General features: G+C 41.2%; 2 protein-coding genes across 8 annotated transcripts in view; one reads left to right on the top strand and one right to left on the bottom strand.

Moving 5' to 3' along the window:
* Positions 1 to 13,212, bottom strand: part of GARRE1 (granule associated Rac and RHOG effector 1) — a 61,626-nt gene extending 48,414 nt beyond the window's left edge. The window contains exons 1-3 of one of the 7 annotated variants that reach the window (XM_065640683.1): positions 13,132 to 13,201; positions 11,524 to 11,638; positions 7,529 to 7,711 (exon numbers count right to left, since the gene is read on the bottom strand). The gene's annotated coding sequence lies outside the window, so the exon portion shown is untranslated. Of the gene's footprint in view, positions 1 to 7,528; positions 7,712 to 8,155; positions 8,462 to 11,523; positions 11,639 to 12,157; positions 12,344 to 13,131 lie in introns of those variants that run through there. The other 6 variants (XM_065640685.1, XM_065640688.1, XM_065640686.1 and 3 more) reach the window with 6 other exon arrangements.
* A 92-nt stretch (positions 13,213 to 13,304) lies between these two features.
* The window catches only part of GPI (glucose-6-phosphate isomerase), a 43,904-nt gene continuing 38,107 nt past the window's right edge, over positions 13,305 to 19,101 (top strand). Inside the window, exons 1-2 of the mRNA XM_065641110.1 lie at positions 13,305 to 13,321; positions 13,590 to 13,733. The gene's annotated coding sequence lies outside the window, so the exon portion shown is untranslated. The remainder of the gene's footprint in view (positions 13,322 to 13,589; positions 13,734 to 19,101) is intronic.

The raw sequence follows: 19,101 nt of genomic DNA, 5'->3' as shown, positions 1-19,101 counted from the left end.
AAGCACGTAGTGAAGTAAATCCATATTTGACACCATCTGAAAATCCTTATTTCATAGGGAAAGGGCTCCTGGAGTACAATCACTGACACAGGCTGGAGATGCATGATAATTTCTGCCTTAATTTTGGATAGAGCATGCAATAAACATTCTACTAAATCAAACCAACCCTTTTAATGTACAATTGTTTATATGAAACATTCAAATTACTCAGTGAGCATCTGAAAAAAAAAAAACAAAACCAAAAAAAACATTTAAGCTCACTGAAAATGTAAGGTGTTTTTTTTTTAATTTCTGAAAGGAAATCTGAGAAGGATTTCTGAAAAATAATGCTGCCCACTTAGAGCCCACCAGCATCATCAGGTGAAGCCATCACAGTGCCAACAGCAATACTGTTACTACTGCTGTCAGTACTGGAGCATAAAGAAATGATCATCACAATGGCTGATCGTTTTGTTTGGCATTTAACAATACAGTTATTAGATTTTTTTAAAAAAACACACTTAAATGTTAGCTATATTAACATGATCTACAAGAGTATTAACCTGATCCAGTAAACATGATATTTAAGATAAATTTAGTGGCCAAACTCGACAAGATGTGCCTTCCAAGGCTCTGCTTCTGCCACAAGCGTCACAGCCCAGCTGGTGCAGCCGGGGTGGCTGCGCAGCCCCGAGCCCCCGGCCAAACCCAGCTCCCCCGGGACCTGCCGCCTGCACACACCGCTCCTCTGAGGCATTCCCACACATCCTTCCATGCCTTCCAGTTCTTCAAACCCCACGGGAACCGTCACACAGCGGCTACAGCTCGGCCAGACAAAACTCAATGCCCATCACTGCTCCATAATCAATATTATGGAGACAACTCCTTCCACGCACCTCTCTAGAGAAGGCAAGCGAAATGATTACTAAGGCAAAGAGTTCACCTTCCGTCTGCTTTAAGATAAACAGCACAACAACAGACCTCTACAGAACAATTAACTGGCTGGAAAGAACCCTGTTGCTAGACTCTTAAGATCTAAGGCTCAAACTTCCACTACAGTTCTTTACTATGTTCTCGATTTGTAGATAATACATCTTCTTCCACATTTTTTCTGCATTAGGCAATCTCAAAAACCTGAACTTTCGTGTACTCTGCTCCCGAATGACTGGTGGCAGCAGAAAGTGCAAATGGCTACAGCACAATCAAACAAAACAGGCAACACACCTTTGCAGGACGGACACCTTTCCATGCGTTCCTGTTCTTCAAAGCATTACATGAAAAAAAAAAAAAAAAAAATCTGTGTTCCTACAGCTACTAATATTCCTTCCTTCCAAAGCTCTGTAAAGATCTTGCTCTATTTCTAGAGTTATTCTGCTAGGCAATTACAACTTCTATATTCCGCACAAGCCTACAATATATAGTTGTAGAAACCTCTCAGGGAACGCTCCAATGAATAAACACTGGCATGCTACATTTACTTTTTTGCATCTTCTTTACAAAAAGCTATTATAATGTCATGTGTGTAGTCTCCTGCAATTTTTGAACACTAAAAATGTATCTTTCTTGCTTTCAATTTTGTTTTCCTCCTTTTAGATCCACTCCAGCAAGCTTAAAAAAACACAGTATTAGAGACACATTTTTACAACACACTAAGGTATTTATGTATTAGTTTTTATCCAGAATTCAAAATACCTATTTCCCACATACACATAATAGCTGTTACGTGCATATTACACGATATACAGTTTTCTTTATTAAAGTATTCGAATTTCAAGGAATCATTTTCTCAAAACTTCCATTCTAGAAGAAATAATTACCTTCCTTCAAAGTGTCCAGTAACACTGTGCAGCTGGAGCAGACCATACCACCTTTTTCGTGTATAATTTTGTTAGGAACAATGTGTACTATAGTCAGAACTGGGACTAACCACAATCAGAGTATTATTTGATACATCAAGGCATTTTTCTCCTCAAGTACCGCTCCCGCATTGCTGAGCAGCAGAGGAGTTAAGCAGCGCTCAGTGGCACAGCCACTGACACTCCTACCAAACGGAGTTTAGAACAACAGGAAATCTTTCACATTTTCAGCACGGCAGATTTCTCTCCCCATCTTTCAGCTAACATTCCAATCCTCACTGTGTAATATGCACAAACAGGAGAGTTTTAAATGTGAATTAAGCATAAGGCAGGAAAAAAGGCAGCAAAAGGAGAAACCAAAATAATCACAGGGAGAGAAGGAGAGTGATGGATTCAGCAGTGTAAGAAAATCAGATGATTGTGTGCTTGGCAATGAAACCGAGGGTTTCCTTTAGAGTATATCAACATGATGATATTCAAAATTGAGATTAAACTATTTTAGGGCTCTCAAATGCTGTTAGTAAGGCATTCTGCTGCTTTTTGAGTTGCTATATGCATATCAGCAAGTAATTTTAAACAGTGTAGCCACTTATAAATGGAGTCTTATCTCCTCTTACAGCTCTCATATTATTTTCTGTCTGGAATAGAAAATTCTTCCATGGACTGCTTTTCATATCTTTCAGGTGATGATGCTGGCATTTCTTTGCCCCTGAAGCTGAAACACATAGACTCCATTTACATAGACATTTCTTTGTCCATATTTTAGACAAGACGGTCGATTTTTTTTGGACAGAAGTGGTACTTATTCACTACTAATAAAACCGATTTTGATGTTTTATTAAGCAATCTATACTAGTAAGTTCCTAGAAGATAACTACTCAAGAAAAAATATCAGTGAAAAAATCTTGTGGCATCTGGGTTTTTAACACATGCCAATGCTGTAAAAATCTGTGTATCGTATCCTCATTTGTGTCAGATTTAAGCTTGTTCTTCATAAGTGAATGGAAAGTTTTTTGCTTAATTGTTAATTTTAAAAGACAACATTGAGTAATCTCAATGATTACTCATTGAATTTATGACTATGAGTAGTTGCTCTTGCTATGTTCCTTACCATAGTCTTCAATATGAAGGTGTTTAGAAGAAACCAAAACCTTTGAAGAGAGAAAACAAACAAGAGAAGAAGAAAGCAGGAGAGGCATTCCAGTGGAGCTGCGAGGAAGCCACAAATACCTGCCACACAACCTACAGCTTACCAACAGTCCAAGCTGAGCCAATACTTTCCATATGTGGGAATATAAGTAGCAGTTCTAGAAACAAAATAACTTCACCAGTGAAAACAAAAAACCCCAAATCTTCCCTTCACATCAACTACAAAGCATCAGTTTCGAAGTATTAGTTCTTAAAATGCTGGTTCTTATCTAAAAGATACAGAAAGTCTTAGCGTAGGAACACACAGCAGTCCTAAGACAAGGGTATCTTGCGTTTGAGGACACATTGGTATATGTAAGTCAACTTGCCAATTGCTTCCCTTGTCTGAGGGATATTCTAGAGCTGCAATTACTATTCCTTACATTTTTCAGAATATATTAAGTGGGTCTTCTGAGATCAGCAGGTTTGGACTAGTTCAGATCCTGTCCCTCTCGACAGCGTCCTTTGGCCAAAACACTCTCTGCCTGTGTCAGTGTGAGGTAACTGAAGCCAATGAACTACAGGTCTTAAGTCAACGGTGTGATGGAAAAGAAAAAAAACCAAAAAAACAACACAAACCCTCACAACACAAACCTTTAGAGACAGTTAAATAAGGGATAAGAAGTCCATTAAGTCAACAGTGCTCTCAGGCACAATCACGTTTTTCACATGCTACCAAGCACTACAATCAATATTCTCTCTTATCTAGTTGCATAATATTTGCTCCAAGTCTACTGTTCCAAATTACACCAGTTTAACTTTGTTCACATTAGGATTCATTTTAGAGAAAAATATTTAGCATGGATATAGCATGCAAGATGCCCTGCATTCGTATTATAATTATTCCTCAACACACTGAGCAACTAGATCAAAATACAGCATACCTTCCTATCTACACTTGTAATTATGAGGACTATATCATGTACAAAACCTTAAGCTAAATGAAAAGGAGCATAATTATGTAGTGTAGAAAAATGTATAAACTATACTTACTCTTGTTTTTCTTTTTAATGTGCAGTGAAAAACAATCAACATAGCAGAGATGAGCAACTCATGCTCCAGAACAGAATATACCAAATAGCATACGCAAGGAAGACGCAATATATTACTTCCCTGAAATCACAAGAATTTTTGAAAAGAAAACTGCCTCATCTGTGCTAAAACAATTTCAGAACAAAATACAGATAGAACTTTTTAGCAGAAAGTCACTCACTGAAATAGATAATTCTCTCCTGTTTCAGGATGCATCTTATAATATCAGTAACAACATATTATATCAGAGAAAAGCATCCACTGGCTGCACTATGAAAAAGCCTATAAAAATGTGAATGTCTCAGGAAAAAGAACAAGCAAACCACAACTTAATATCAAGCAAATTTTATCAGTTATACTAGCAGTAGTCACCTCCAACTATCACAATGCACAAAGCTGGTGGCTGTGAAGGCCTTTCAGGTGGAACAAACACACAGCAAAAGGTGTTGGAACACAAGAGGAGGCACAGTCTGGACAGCTGTTTTCCATCAATAATCCCCCAAAGTGCAAGGGATGGAAAAGCACACATTAAAACACAAAACGGTAAGGACAGGTGATTCTGAAGAGACCAACAGCAACATGCTAATCTACAGATATTTCCTCAGAAACTGACTTGAGAAGTTTAGTTTAAAAGCACAATAAATTGTCACAAAACCCCACACGTCAATGAATTGCACAAGCAACAAACTCTGTGCGGCTGTTGAGGAACAAATTAAACTTCATATTTTGTACCTTTAAAGCCAGAGGAGCTATTCAACCCTGAACTCTGGCATCTGTAAGCAACAGCAATTCACACACCCGCAATGAGTCCAACAATGTCTGCGATTAAAGAACAGTCTTCAGAAAAGCATCCAGAATCAAAGACACCGTGAAAGGTTTTGGAGTAGTAGCTGTCTGACATCTGACCAGCAACGACTTAGAGATTCAGTAACAAAAACACCTCCTGATGCTGAAAAGACAGTGTCTGTGATTTGAAAGGGGCCTCTGCAGCCCTCATGGTCACCCTGATACGGAAAGAGGCGGCAGAGTCAGAGAAGAGCTAGAATCTTTTAACACGTGTTCAGGGAAACATAACTAAGAGGCAAATCATAGTCTGGTATTCATTTATCTGACTCTATCAGACAATCCTAATTAAACCTCCTAAAATGCAACTGTTCCAGAAACTAAAATGGAAAAAAAAAAAAAAAAGTATTTTCCTGCTGCGTCTTCAAAGGAAGAAAATGCACTTTTCCCAAAAAACATTTCACTAAGTCTTGTGTGTCAACTACAGATTTATTCTATCATACCAATCCATCACCACAAAAATGTAACTTTCCTATATAAAAACAAAAAAATGTATCATTAGTGGTTTTCAACAGATTTCATGTCCAGCAACATCTGCAGAGCAATAGATTTCACTTAACCAGACCAGGATCCTTTCTAACCACAAAAGCAAGCAGCAGATTAATTTCAAAATAGCACAGGTCTAATGCACCACTTCTCCACACAAAGCAGTAAGTGCACTTGACCAACGACTGCCAAACTACACCATGTGCTGTCCCACGACCCAAAGTACTATTTCAGTTTTAAGATCAAACATTATATGAAAGATAACATTTAAATTATGGTTGATAAATTGTATCTGCTTAGAAGAACTTGTGAACAAACCCATGTTAAATTCACAGCCAAATTTTATACCAAGTTTGCTAATTACCAAAGTTATTTTGTAATAACTTGTCTCAAACTTTACAATACTCACTCCCCTCTCTTTAGACCAGAAACGAGGTCAAAGTGCTGAATTCGACATCACAATCTGTTGCCCTGGAAATTATTGCAATGATTAGACAAAGAAGTTTATTATGAGGTCTAATAGGATTGCTTGAAAGAAAATGTTTTCATTCTCCTCCTGAAAGCAATGCAAGACAGAAAGACTGGAAGCTTTTTGAGTAAGGACTCTTCCAAAATTTCAGTGCAGAACCAAGCATATTCCCAATAACAGTATACGTGCTGTCTTTTTCAGGATTTTGTTCTAATAGTTGACATTTCCTCCCAGCACCCCCTACCATTTTCATCAGCAAAGAAGTCTCTTAAGAAAAATAAGCCACAGAATTAAAAATCCACTTACACTTGCGTTAATTTAGGGAATATAATTTTTCATTAACCTACTCTGCCCTTCTATACATAAACTTCAACAGCTTCTCTTCAAAAATGGCTAAAACAGAAATGCAAGTTATAATACAACCAAAACCTTAACCTTGCTTGTACCATAACTTGTGTATCTACACCGAGAGCTGCCCAGAAAGCCAGTGTATTTGTACTCCACTGTGGGTTAGGAAAGTACACCCGGTTTGCTCTCTCTCTGTGAAGAATGTACGAGTATCCACTCAAACCTCTGCTTTCCTGCTGACAACAGCAGCCACCTGGTAGCCTTAATGATTTCATTTGCACTACTGAAAAAAATCCAGTCATTACCAAATCTTACACAATGTTTTAATTCTCTTTGCTTTTTATTTAATAAATGAAAGGTTTTAGCTTTTCTAAATGATACATGCATATTTAGCAGTACACCTATTTTTCAGCACCATATTAAATTTCTTGATTACATCATCTGCTTGTAAATATTCGTCCCATGTAGGAAAATGGGTGTATCTTATTACCTTACTATTTAAATATTTGCAAACTGTGTTGCTCAGACAAAAAAAGACATCTAACTATGCCTTGGGTAAGCGGCTAAATAAAGTTTATTCTGGAGCTATGAAACATGCACTGATGAAGTTGGGTTCTGTAACAACGTATTTGCACAGTTTTAGGTAACGCTATTCTACACCACCTGGTGTTCAATTCCTACTTGGACAAAGAATTGCAGACCATCAACAGCAGGCGATATTGCTATTCTTCCCTCACGCAAAAAAAAATCTCCTAACCTCAGGATCTTTCCATCTTTTACTAAACACAGGTGCTGTTACCAAATGACGAAAAGCTGCAATCATTTTTTACCTTCATTTGACAAATGTGGCTCCTTCTGAGCATTTGGAGATAACTATTTCATTCTGCATTGAAGTTACTCTGCAAGATGCATGCAGAAGAACACACAGATCAAGAAGAATTAAATTTTTAGGTAGCCTCTTCCTCCTTCTACATAATACCATCTGGTGCAAGACTTGCAAATAGAATCCCGAGACAAACTTTTAAATACTTAACAGAAAGGGATTATGTTCCTCAAATATTTTGGAGCCTGGCACAGTATTACATTTACCCAAAGTGATCTTTCCCCTGTGATACTCAGTCTTTTTACTCAATCTGTGAAGATGCAGATACAAGAAAAGTCTTTCAACAAGAAGAGCGTTTATGTGTCTGTCCTTTCTCGTCAGTGCAGCTTTCACTGTTTTTCAGCATTTCTGTTATATGCTGGGGACACATAAAAGGAATGTCTAGCTTCTTCAGGATGAGATTGCCAGCTTCAAGTGTTTTTAAGGAACTTTTAAAATTATTACCTTGTGCTTGAGACTCTTGGGAAGCAACACTTTAAAGATCTCCAGATTTTTCTGGAATGTGAGCTGTAGGCATTCAGGTGCTTTATCTTTCTCCAGGGAAGCTCTTGTGCTTGGACTCAAACTGTTCTTCTAAGGCACAATCAGCCAAGTTCTGTAATCTGTACAGACGAGCAGGAAGTTCAACTTTCATAAACAAAAAAAATACGTAGGAACATTAAATATCCTGGTATCAGACAGACCATGTAGACATGCTTCAAAGGATGTAATTTTACCCCAGTAAACCCAGAGGAATACCAAATACTATCCAGAAACTCACAAACATACCAAGTTATCACAGTGAGGTAATCTACTTGGGAAACTAAAAACACTCAGTTACTTACAGGATTAAAGATATATTTCATTACTAGATAACTCTCACATGAATGAATCACACTAGGGATGCCTGTGGAGAAGTAAATGGAGAAAAGGTCTATCATGGTCCATCCTTCCTACTCTTCTACCCTCTACTCTCTGACACACTCCATACGCTGCCTTAAAGTTCCCACAACACAGCACATTAGGATAAAGCATTAAAGAATAGAAGTTAAATATTATTATTTCCAGCAAGGGAAACAAATCTGCCCTTACGTTCAGAAACTGTTGAAGTTGTGTTTTGTTCCGTTCCCAGACTGCAGAGTACGCTGCACAGCACCTGGGAGGAATTGTCTGTAGTCAGGCAGTATCATTTAAATGTCAACTTTGAGCGCATAACTAAGCAATGATCACACCTAGAATTCTGTAATTAAACCACCAGTTGACATGTTCCCTTATAACTTTCTGACCAACACACATTGAGTATTAGAAAAGAACGAAAATAGAATATCCAAACCTGAGAAGGGGTGGCTGACAAGGTGGTGGGGGGATCTTCCTATTTAAATGTTCCAAATAATCTTTTGCAATGCTATTGTACAGAAGTGCTTACCAGAAGACATTAGCATCTGATAAGTACCTCACTGAAACATGACTAGATAAAACAAAACACATTGGTCACATTGACCAAAAAACCCTAACCACTTGAAAAAGCAGAAAACTGTTAGAAAAGCAAGAAACAAAAGACTACAAAGCAAGAATACAGCTATGTTGCAAGACAATGAAAATCTAGCTAGCGTAAAACAGAAAATACACATCAGACCTTCCAAGGAGAAAATTTTACTAAAAACATAATCAAGAATTGGTCACAATTTAGGGAGGTATTGTAAAGATGTTTCCTAAGGAATTATTTTATCTGACGTGACCATGACAGTAAAAACACACAAGGGAAAATTTTATTTTAAAAAACACAGACAGCTACTTTACAGCAAAAACTTTTTAAAGTTTTTTGTTTGCTGTTCAGCTAATATGGCAAAAACTCTATCTACTAGTGCTACTATGTTCTCCTGTGAGGGCCTTCCTTAGAAGGGAGAGTATTGATTTCCTTTGTGAAAATACTTCTTGAAAGCAAAGTCCTAGAATATCCCACTTCAAACCTGAATTGTTTTAATAAAAAGTTGTCATAGGTGCTTGCCCTGATTAGGTGTCATATGTTATCATGAGACTGAAGCCAATGTACCGCCGCTGGTATGCAACACCACCACTGGAAAAACGTCTGACTGGCTATAAAGGCTCTTGAACATGCCTGAAAGCCTCACAGAGCCCCAGTTACTCCCACCCCAGATAAACCCACACTGATCTTCACTCACAGACATCTCAGGATTCCCCCAGCCACACCTGGAGTACTTCACGAGCCCCTTTTCTTTCATTCTTCAAACCTTAACCAGCATTTCTGTTCTGCAGCTTCCCACACACCCCCCACACTTTGTCCTGTACTCCAAGGCTGCTCTGGTCTGGGTCCCTGGAAGCCCGCTTGCCTCATGCAAAGTTCATGACCTTAAAAGAACCTCACAGATCAATCCCCCCAAATTTATCTTAAGTAATCAACACATTAATCTCCATTAATTACAGCAAGGTAAGATAAGATTGATATTTCATGACCACAGTTCTCAAAAGTATTTGTCTTGTCACATTAGAGCACTTCAAAGTAGAAACACACCTCATTAACACTGCCATTTTTTTTAAGTTTTATAGTTTTTTGGTTTTTTTTTAACTACTGTTTTGGCAAAATCCAAGGACTAGACCAAAATGGTTTATTCACAGAACACTGGAAGACTGGGATCATGTCAGACCAAATCAGCAATTAACCTGCAAAGCAGTATTTGTGAAATGAATGCCTCCTACTTCCCCACATACACACTCTAATAGTTTCTTTCAGGGCAGAAAGGATGAACGTCTAAACCTCTCCTGCCATGAAATTATCCTGAGGTACACAAACAGCAGAAGAGAAGAAACCCACACAAAGCCAGATGCACAACAAAACACAACTACTACTAGCTTCTTCTCAGTGAGTTTGGAACCCATCCTTAACAAATGCAACTTAACTTCCAAAATATTTTTTCATCCTACCAGGCAGAACTTCAGATTTTACAGCACCTTCTGTTGTTTAGATCTGCACTCTCCCAACAAGCTTCCAGCGTTGCTTTCAGCCACAATACACACAAAATCTAAACAGGACCTGGAATACGATATTGCCTGGAAAGCACAAGATTGCCTGTGGCATGTTGTTACTAATAAATTGTCGTTACCCAAAGGCCAATGAATGTTAAGAAACACTAATCCAGACATATCACCAAGCTGTAGGAGGACCGGTGAGACTATAATGCAGATTTTGTCAAGCCTAGCAGAGCCAGTTGCTTTCTGAGCCAGACCCAGCATGATGCTTTGTGATGAGGTTACCCGTGCTGCTGGAAATGTCATCTTTCTTGTATGATATAAACCCCCTTCTATAGCTACTAACAATACTCTGGCATTGTTTGCAACATGTAGGGTGTTGTTCTGGCTAACATCCAATTCCAGTAATAATATTCTATCTACCTAACAGTAACCACAAGAAGATATTCTTCATTTTCAGCCCCAAGTGGTTTTGCAGTGCAGCAGCAAGCTCTTAAAGAATTGCCACACTTCGCTGCAAGTTCTGCATTTCACCGTGCATTTATCTGTCTGCGGGGATCAGGCATTTCTCTAAAACTGTAGAAACAACTTGAGATTAGTGGGAATAAAGGAGCTCTTTTCATGTGGCACAATTAGTCATATCAGCAGTGATAGCTATTTTGAGCAGCACCCATTAATCACTATCATTAGCAAGATTTCTGATGTACCAGCATTCATCGTACCAAGAACAAGTCTTTTCCTATTACACTACTACTATACAAACAAAAGCAGCAGCAGCACAATTTCTCTTGACACAATCCTGTTTTGAGTAACGAGAGGCAAGTGGCAGCACTTAAAAACTACAGTCAATTCAGGGTATAGAGGGATGCTTACTTATACCTTTGTTAATCAAATTTTACAGTCTCAGAAGACTTTAACTAGAAAAATATTCCCTGTATGCATTATTTCTAGTCTCCTAACACCCCTGAGTAACTCTTGATACAGAATGTGAAACACCAACAGAAGGGTTTATGCCTTGCACTGCCCTAGGAAGCAGCACCACAAGGTACATGGGAAGCGGTGGCTTCATGCTGCGTCCAGATGGGTTCCTCACACCCTAAATGTTCCATGAAGCACCAGAAATATGTCTGTTGACCTGAAACATACCTTCTTCACAACCGCAGATTAAATACTTAGAAAGTCCTTCCTTCTAGGAGGGAATGTACAGAACATTAAATAAAATAAGAAAATAAAACCTTGTGCAAGTCTTGAACTTAGAAAAATAGCAATTCTTTATAGAGGAAGGGTCCGTCTTATTTTCTGTTGAAACACTGCCCAGCAGAAGACTCCATTCAAGTACAATATCATGTTGATACCCGTGATATACAAATAGCACCTGTGCACATGCCAAGATCAGCCAACACTCCTGATCCCACGAGCTTACATACCAAAACCTTCATGCGGCTGGGAGCCACACTACACATACCACATACCTCCGAGAGGTGAGGGAAGGGGAGAGTTTCGAGGGAGCTTCAGCTGCCCATCACCCACAGAAAACAACAGCAGTTCCTCAAGAGCACCACTCCACCTTTGCAAGATGACACTGGTCTGAGAAAACAGAAACATCAGGCAACAATAGCCTTAAAATCCACAGCGACCTTTTCCCCAGCCTCTAGATTTAAGATTATCCAACAGCCACACTGGCGGTTACAAGATGCAGTGCCATTTTGGGAACCAAGCCTCAACCTCTTGCCAGCTGTGTCTGCCTCTGGAGCCACAGACTGACCGACTCCAAAACGCCAAGCAGCTGTTTGCGGCTTTACACGACTGATGTACGCCACTCTTCAAGACACCCAGACATCTGTTCCTCTATAAAACCAATAATAATGATAATAATTGCTGATTTATACCTGTAACTAGGTTTATAATCTCACGTAAAACAAACAAACACGGTCTTTTCATTTCTTTCAAATTTCTAAGCCAACATCCACCTGACAAATACATCCCTGCACCATTTCCTCTCCATTCAAACAACGAAACCCCTCAAGCACGGACAAGCAAAGCTATATTGGTAAAGTTTTAAGCTACAGCCCAAAATGAGAGTTACCATCTTCTGCTTGCGCTTACCACATGCACACACCGTACTAAACACAGGGCTGGATGACAACAAGCAGCACTTCCAGCCAGCATCAGGTGAGAAACCCGCACAAGCACAGCCCGCTGCAGGGGCCGCCAGCGCGGGGCCGCTCCTGCCCGCGGGCCTTCGGGCCGGGGGCTCCAAGAACACCCACCGCGGGCACCGTGAGAGGGAAGTGCTCTCGGGGACCGGCGTTCCAGCCCTCCCGAGGGGCAGCTCCCACCGGCACCAGCCGGAGGCCGCACGGCCGGCGGGGCCGCCTCACCGCCTGGAGCCGGCGGGGCCGGGCCGGGGCAGCGCCGCCCTGAGGCGAGGCCCCCTCGGCGGGGTCTCGCTGCCGGGCCGGGGCAGCCTGGCGCCCCGGGCGGCCGCGGGTCACTATTTAGCAGGAAGGTGCGCAAGAATTCCCGCAGGCGCAGTCCCGGCCCCCGCCGCGCTGCCCGGGCTGCCCGCACACGGGTCACGGAGGCGGTAAGGGGGGGTGAGGCGGGCGGCCGCAGCCTCGCCACCACCCGGGCTGTGCGCCCCCGCCGTGCCCAGCCTGCCCGCGCCGTGCCCAGCCTGCCCCGCCGCCACAGGGCCGGCCCGGCCCGGCCGCGCCGAGGCAGCGCGGCGACAACCCCCGGGCCGCGCCCCGGGGCAACCACCGCCGCCCTCCCCCGGGCCGGGGCTCCTCGCAGGCGCCGCCGGCTGCTCCTCCCAGCCCCTGCCGGCGCCCCCCGCCGCGGCCCAGGGGGGCTCCCCCGAGCGGCCGCTGCCCTCCTCCGCGCCCCGTCCCCCTCGGCGCCCGCGGAGGGAGGAGCGGCGGTAACGCCGTCCATGCCAGCCCGGTGCCTCGCACAGCCAGGGCCCCGCGGGCCGGGCTGCGGGGCTGCTGCCGGCCGCCCGCGGGCAGCTGCCGGGGCCAGCCCTCGCCGCGGGGCCGGCCGGCGGGAGCAGGGGCGCGGCGGCCGCGCTCACTCACCTGCCCGCGACAGCCCCCGCCGCGCGGCCAGCCCCGCTCTGTGTACTCCGGAAACGGCGGCTCCTCCGCCGGGCGCCGGGGAGGGGCCGGGCCAGGGGGCGGGCGGAGCCGCGAGTGACAGCGGGAAGGGGAAGGCGGGAGAGGGCGGGCGGCGGAGGGCTGAGGGCAGGGCGGCGGGGAGGAGGAGGCGGTGGGTAGTGGTAGCGGTGGCGCTGGGCCTCCCCAGGGCGGGGTGGGCCGGGGCCACGGGGGTGACGGGAGGTGAGGCGGGGAGAGGGGCGGCGGGGTTGTCCCGGTGAGGAGCTGACAGCGACCGGCCGGAGCGCGCCCCGGCTGCGAGGGGTGCAGGGGAACGAGCGTGCGGGACGGACAGGCAGAAGAAAGGGAAAAAATAGTCAGCGAATATTGTATATGTGCTTAAAATAATGAGGTTCCTCATTCTGTTGTTTTGTGGACAGGTGCAGTGCCCTTCCTCAGTAGAGCCATTCGTGGTGGAGATGGCTGGTGACACCTGCGAAGTTATTCCCCTTCCGCTCAAAATCGCTAGCTGGAGAAACTGCAGAACTCAGCACTGCTGTTAAATGGATTTATTTGAGAATTAGGTAAAGATGCACGAAAATTATCTCAGATTGATCCCTTGGACATAATTGTCTTGGTGCTGCCCACGTTAGGAATTACTCAGAAACAGGCCTGGTCCGTGATGGCTTTGCTATGTGAATTTAAACCGGTTTGTTATTATTTCTAAGGCTTAATGCAGATTTTATACAGAAAAGTTTGCTGTGCAATACAATGTATTTTCAAATCCTATTTCTATCAAAATAGTCTTCTGTTAATCCTGTCTTTCTTAGTAGAAACTGATTATTTTCTATTTCCAAGGCTTATTTAGAATCTTATATTTGAAATGGAGCAAGCATTTAATAACGTACAGAAATGCCTGGTAGAAGTTAGAAAATAAGGTAATGTGTAATATTTGGAGAGTAGTTAAAAATTGTTGCAATATATAAGCAAAAATTTTGTCTACAGGGTGAGCATCTGATCAGCTGGTTCCAATTCCCTCCTCCCTCCAAAAAAACAAACCCACACACTTGGATATGATACTAATAAAGTGAAAATAACAGTAATTTCCACCAGTTTCAGTGCTGCTAATCAGGAAACTCTGTGGGAAGAAGTGAAATTGTCAATTTATTCGACACCTTCTAGCCACAAGCTAGAAATAGTCCTCAAGTAGTGTCTGTGGGGAGCTGCCTAGGAGCAATCTGTGGCTTTGTTTCCTTCTCCGTAACAGATGGTTGCTGGCAGACTGGGCTTCTCATCAGTGCGTTCTCTCCAAACTTTTCCGATTCTTGCATGTCTACTAAGCGTGTCTCATCCTAGCGAATTTAGTCCTCAAATTAAGAGATACCTGGGAAATACTTGGAAAGCACACAAGGGAACAGAAGGCTGTCATATTGTTGGCTCCTTCAAGAGAGAGGGGTGTTGGAGTATTCTTTGTACTACAAGAGAGCAATAAAGGGATGGAGAAGGTATCCTTTTTTTTTTTTCTTTTAACTAAATGGTAGATGAAACATCAATTTAAAAAAAAAAGTAAAAAAGACTCGGGGTTTCAACAAGTTTTTGGCTGGAAGTACAGGTATTAAGTGGAAAAACTGAGAGTAAAGGAAGTTGGAAAGAGCTGAAGAGGAAGGGAAAGAGAAAAGAAAATACTGGGATGCATTTTCCTTCCTCCCAGGCCACATACTGAGGCTACACCTTAAAAGTAATATAAAAAACCCCCACAAAATACCTCCTGGTTTTTGTGTTGTTTGTGTTTGGGGGTTTTTTCTGTTTGTTTTTTAAAGAATGAAGGGAGAGAGATTAACACACACAAACAGACACATTTTTAGAGATACTTGTGTTTCCTACCCTCAGGAAGCAGGCTGGCCTGTTTGGAGGTTTTTGGCTGCAAGCCGTGGTCCCAGAGCTCAAGTGTTGCTCGTGTGCTGAGGTTGTGTCGCAGCCAGCGCAGCGCAGTGCTGGGGACTGTTGCAGGAAGAAGCAAACCATCAGGACTTAAACAAACTAGTGTGACTTACCACTCACACTAGAGTCTGGTTGCATGTCCAGGCCTGTCCAAAACTAAATCTAGAACCCCTGGTGAGCTATTGATGTTTCTCACCTGCAAACTGTTCTGCTCTTCAAGGCAGGTGCCTTGCAGTTCTGGGTTGTATGAAGAGCCTGATATGGTGCTCACAGGATTACAAGCCTCCTGCCCTGATGAACAGCTGGCAAATTCTATCGCGCTAGCTGATGGCCATCCACCAGAACTTTTTCTAATAGTGCAATATGTTTTACCAACATGCAGTTTCACCAGTAGATCCCAAAACTACATAAGCCACACTGACTAAAACATATTGTATTCACAGGCAGAAATTTGTTCTATAGACCTAGTCTTCCAGTTTGACACAATGCATGAACATGTTCTTTCACACTATCAGGAGGTGTCCAAATCTGCTCTGTATTTTGTTATCCTAGTGAATTAATTGTATTCAGTGGATCTGTGCAGAATTTGGTTCTGTTGACACTAACAGCGGAGTTACACACAATAACTGTACTTTTCATTTTGACTCGCCGGATTTATGTACATATTATTATCACCTTTTTACGGTCTGTATAACAACTTGTAACACATAACTGTCTCTAAAGATCAGACATTTAATTTGAAATTTATTACAGATGAAGTTTATAGTTTAAGAGCATAAAGGCACAGAAGACTAGTAAGATCCTAGCTTTAAAGCTAATATGTCTTAACCAGATGGCAGGAATTTAAGACAGACTGAGAAATAAATAGGAAGTTCACACTTCTTAATATGAACAGAGTATGAAAACATTCAATTCAGCAGAAGTGCATAATAACCAATGCAGAATAAAGAGGAAACTCTTAAGGGCTAGAAAATATGTAGTGCAGATATCTATTGTGACATTATACCTTAAAATTATTTTCCTGAATGCTTACAATGCTATGTTTATACTGAATGTTCTATTTTTTCATTTTGTGAATTCTGAATATTTTGAAAGATGGTAGTATGATTAACTATTTAGTAAAGTCACATGTGAATCAGCATAGATTTATGCAGTCATAGTCATGATTTTCCTATCAATGTCACATATATGTGAAAAGTGCTTTCCAAGGCCTCCCTCAAATGTGAAGGGAAGGAAATCAGTGCACTGTTTAAACAAGGAGTGTAACAATGTTTAGAGAGAGAGGAAACCAGCTTTGAAATGTGTTATGAGTGCAAGTTGATGTCATGGGCTATAAAAAAAGCAGCACTGGCACAATAGCCCGTGCAAATGTTAATAAGGATATGCGTATCAGCAAAGTGTGGGATCAGATTAGGAGGATAAATGTTAGTACTGAAATCCCACAAGAGTGGGTTGTCTTGTTGAAGGAAAAAGCTAATTTACAAGAGGTTGTTGTTTCTGTTAATCAGATAGAGATATGTTTAGGAAAAGGAAATGTGGGGAAAACCAAGGCAATTTTGGAAAACAGACTTGATCACTGATGTCCTATTGTATCAGCAGTGATTTTCCCTGTGTGGTTACTAATTACCGTGAATGCTGTAGTGATGGTATGTTGAAGTACAGGAAGAACAGCAGTAGTGTTGCATTAATGTTTGGACTGTATATTTGCAGTTGGAGACGTAATGAAAATGCAGGTTTAGATCTAGGTATGTTATACAGTTTGTACAGTATGTTGCAGTTCTCGTGGCTCATAGCCTAACTTGCTCTTGCTGTTGGAATGTTTGACAATGCAGGCATACATCTAGGCAAATAAGACTTCCAAAAATACTTTTCACAAATCATCCATTCCAGCTGTCAGGGTGAGAACAGTCCTTTTGTCCTGCAGCCCTGGACAACGAAAATCCTATTTCAGACAAGTGAAATTTAGTTATTTGCTGCCTGACAGGAAAGCTGCTGACCTAGGCTTTATACCCCTCAGTACACTGACCGACCATTGTGTCCAACCTGAGGCTTAAAATGAGAATTGGCTTCCTGCCCGGCTCCTTTGTAAACACTACCAAATGGCAAAGAAGAGCGTGGTTAGAGCCCCCAGCCTGCTGTTTGGAAAAATTCTTGCCCATTACCTCCACAGGGCAAGTCCCACTTTGGAAAGAGTGAACATGACTCATTATATATGGTCACCTAAAAATAAAAATAGGGACAACTGCCTTTTCTTGTCAGACAAATCAAAGATTCAGGTCACCTTAAAAAATCCTAGGCTGCAAGCCAATAATACTGGCCATCGGGAAAAGAAACATACATATATATATATATATATATATATATATATATATATATATATATATATATATATATATACACATAAATCTCTTAATCCTGCATGGATCAGTCCAGTTTTGGTCAAAGTGAACAGAGGCCATTGACTTCAGTTGGCGTTGGACGTGTCCCATGACCTTCTAGTTTATATATTTAGACTCTCCACACTAATCTTCTCTTCTACAGGTCTGATGTCATTACCATTATTATAAGCAGAACTTGTCACTTGATTGATAGCAAATAACCTTTCCAAAAAGTAGCCAACGAGTAAGAATGTTTTGTAAGAGTGACATATGATCATGGCTGCCTGCAGCCCATTTTTGTTTACAGGCAGTGGAAGAATTTTAGATATTTTTAAGGTCACTGTCCCCAGTCCGGAGATGAAGGAGAAGATGTGTTTGTTTTGAAATTGCTGTTCTGCTTAAAAAAAATTGTCTTCCAGTTGTGCTGAAATGAAGGACTAGACTCTGAAATAAAACCTTTGCCTGTTGCGACCAGCTAGATGGGTACAGAATGGAGTACTCTCAACTACATGCACAAAACGGTCACTGGCATTTAATGTTTTTGTTTCAGGAAGTCAACTACTTAAACACATGTATATTTTTTTTTTTTTAATGTCTGGTGATTCAGATGTCTGGGATCTCATTTTGCTTGTTTTCTTAAAAACTTCCACAAAAAGGAATCAGCTTGCAAAACCACAAAAATGTACTTCTCAGCCAGCTGTGGTAAAGTAGTTTGCATGGCCATCTAAATACTTGAGAAGTTTTTATATTTAAAAAATTTATTCCAATGAGTAGCAAATGATTATGAATTCATAATTAGTTAGCCATTAGTAGTCGGTTTGGAGCTGTTCAAAGTATGCAGCAAATATGGACGTGTTGAGAGAATATTTGTGAGACAGAAAGAACTGTTATTGACATTTGGTAATACTAGATCTTAGAAGATTGTTATAAAACAGACATGCTGTAAATGTGTGAATGAGAACTAAACTGACTTTTTTTTTTAACTTACAAATGAATACGGCATTTAAGTATATTCCATTGTAAGGTTGTGACTAAGAGTAAAATGTAGTTCTGTGTAACTGACCCAACTTATGAACACAGTATTTAGGGCTTCTAATATAACAGAGTCCAAACACTATTTAAAAAGTAGTGAAACCAAATTTAGAATTAATTCTAGAACATTTATAAACAGGTATAGAAAAATAGTATCCCTTCTACTAAATGTTTGAAATTGGAGGCTACTTGCGAAATTATGTTTTGTTTGTTTGACCTTGTACAAATAATTGCAATATAGTGTTATGTATGTTTCAGATAACAGAATTTGACTTTTTTAGGAAGAGTCTTATATTGGACACATAATTCTTATTTTATCGGTCTATAGAAAACATATTACCATATGAATGGTGAATTTCAGATTATTTATTTTAACTTATGTTTATATAAATACACGAAAATTCTACATGTTTATAAATATATATACATATTTAAAGTGGTCTAGAAAGACAACTAAATAGTCGTTTTAAAGAATTGCCATGTGGTAATTCCTGCAACACAGGATCGTGGCAGGAGGACTGAACAGGGGACTGAATGTTATTGCATTTGCCTTAGTTTTTGTTAGGTCACTGTAACAAAGGCAACTTAATTCCAACTGCCT

This window comes from Caloenas nicobarica, chromosome 9 (genome assembly GCF_036013445.1).
Source record: "Caloenas nicobarica isolate bCalNic1 chromosome 9, bCalNic1.hap1, whole genome shotgun sequence".
Lineage (NCBI taxonomy): Eukaryota > Metazoa > Chordata > Aves > Columbiformes > Columbidae > Caloenas > Caloenas nicobarica.
Note: the sequence above shows the minus strand (reverse complement) of the source record. Positions and strands in the feature narration are given on the sequence as shown.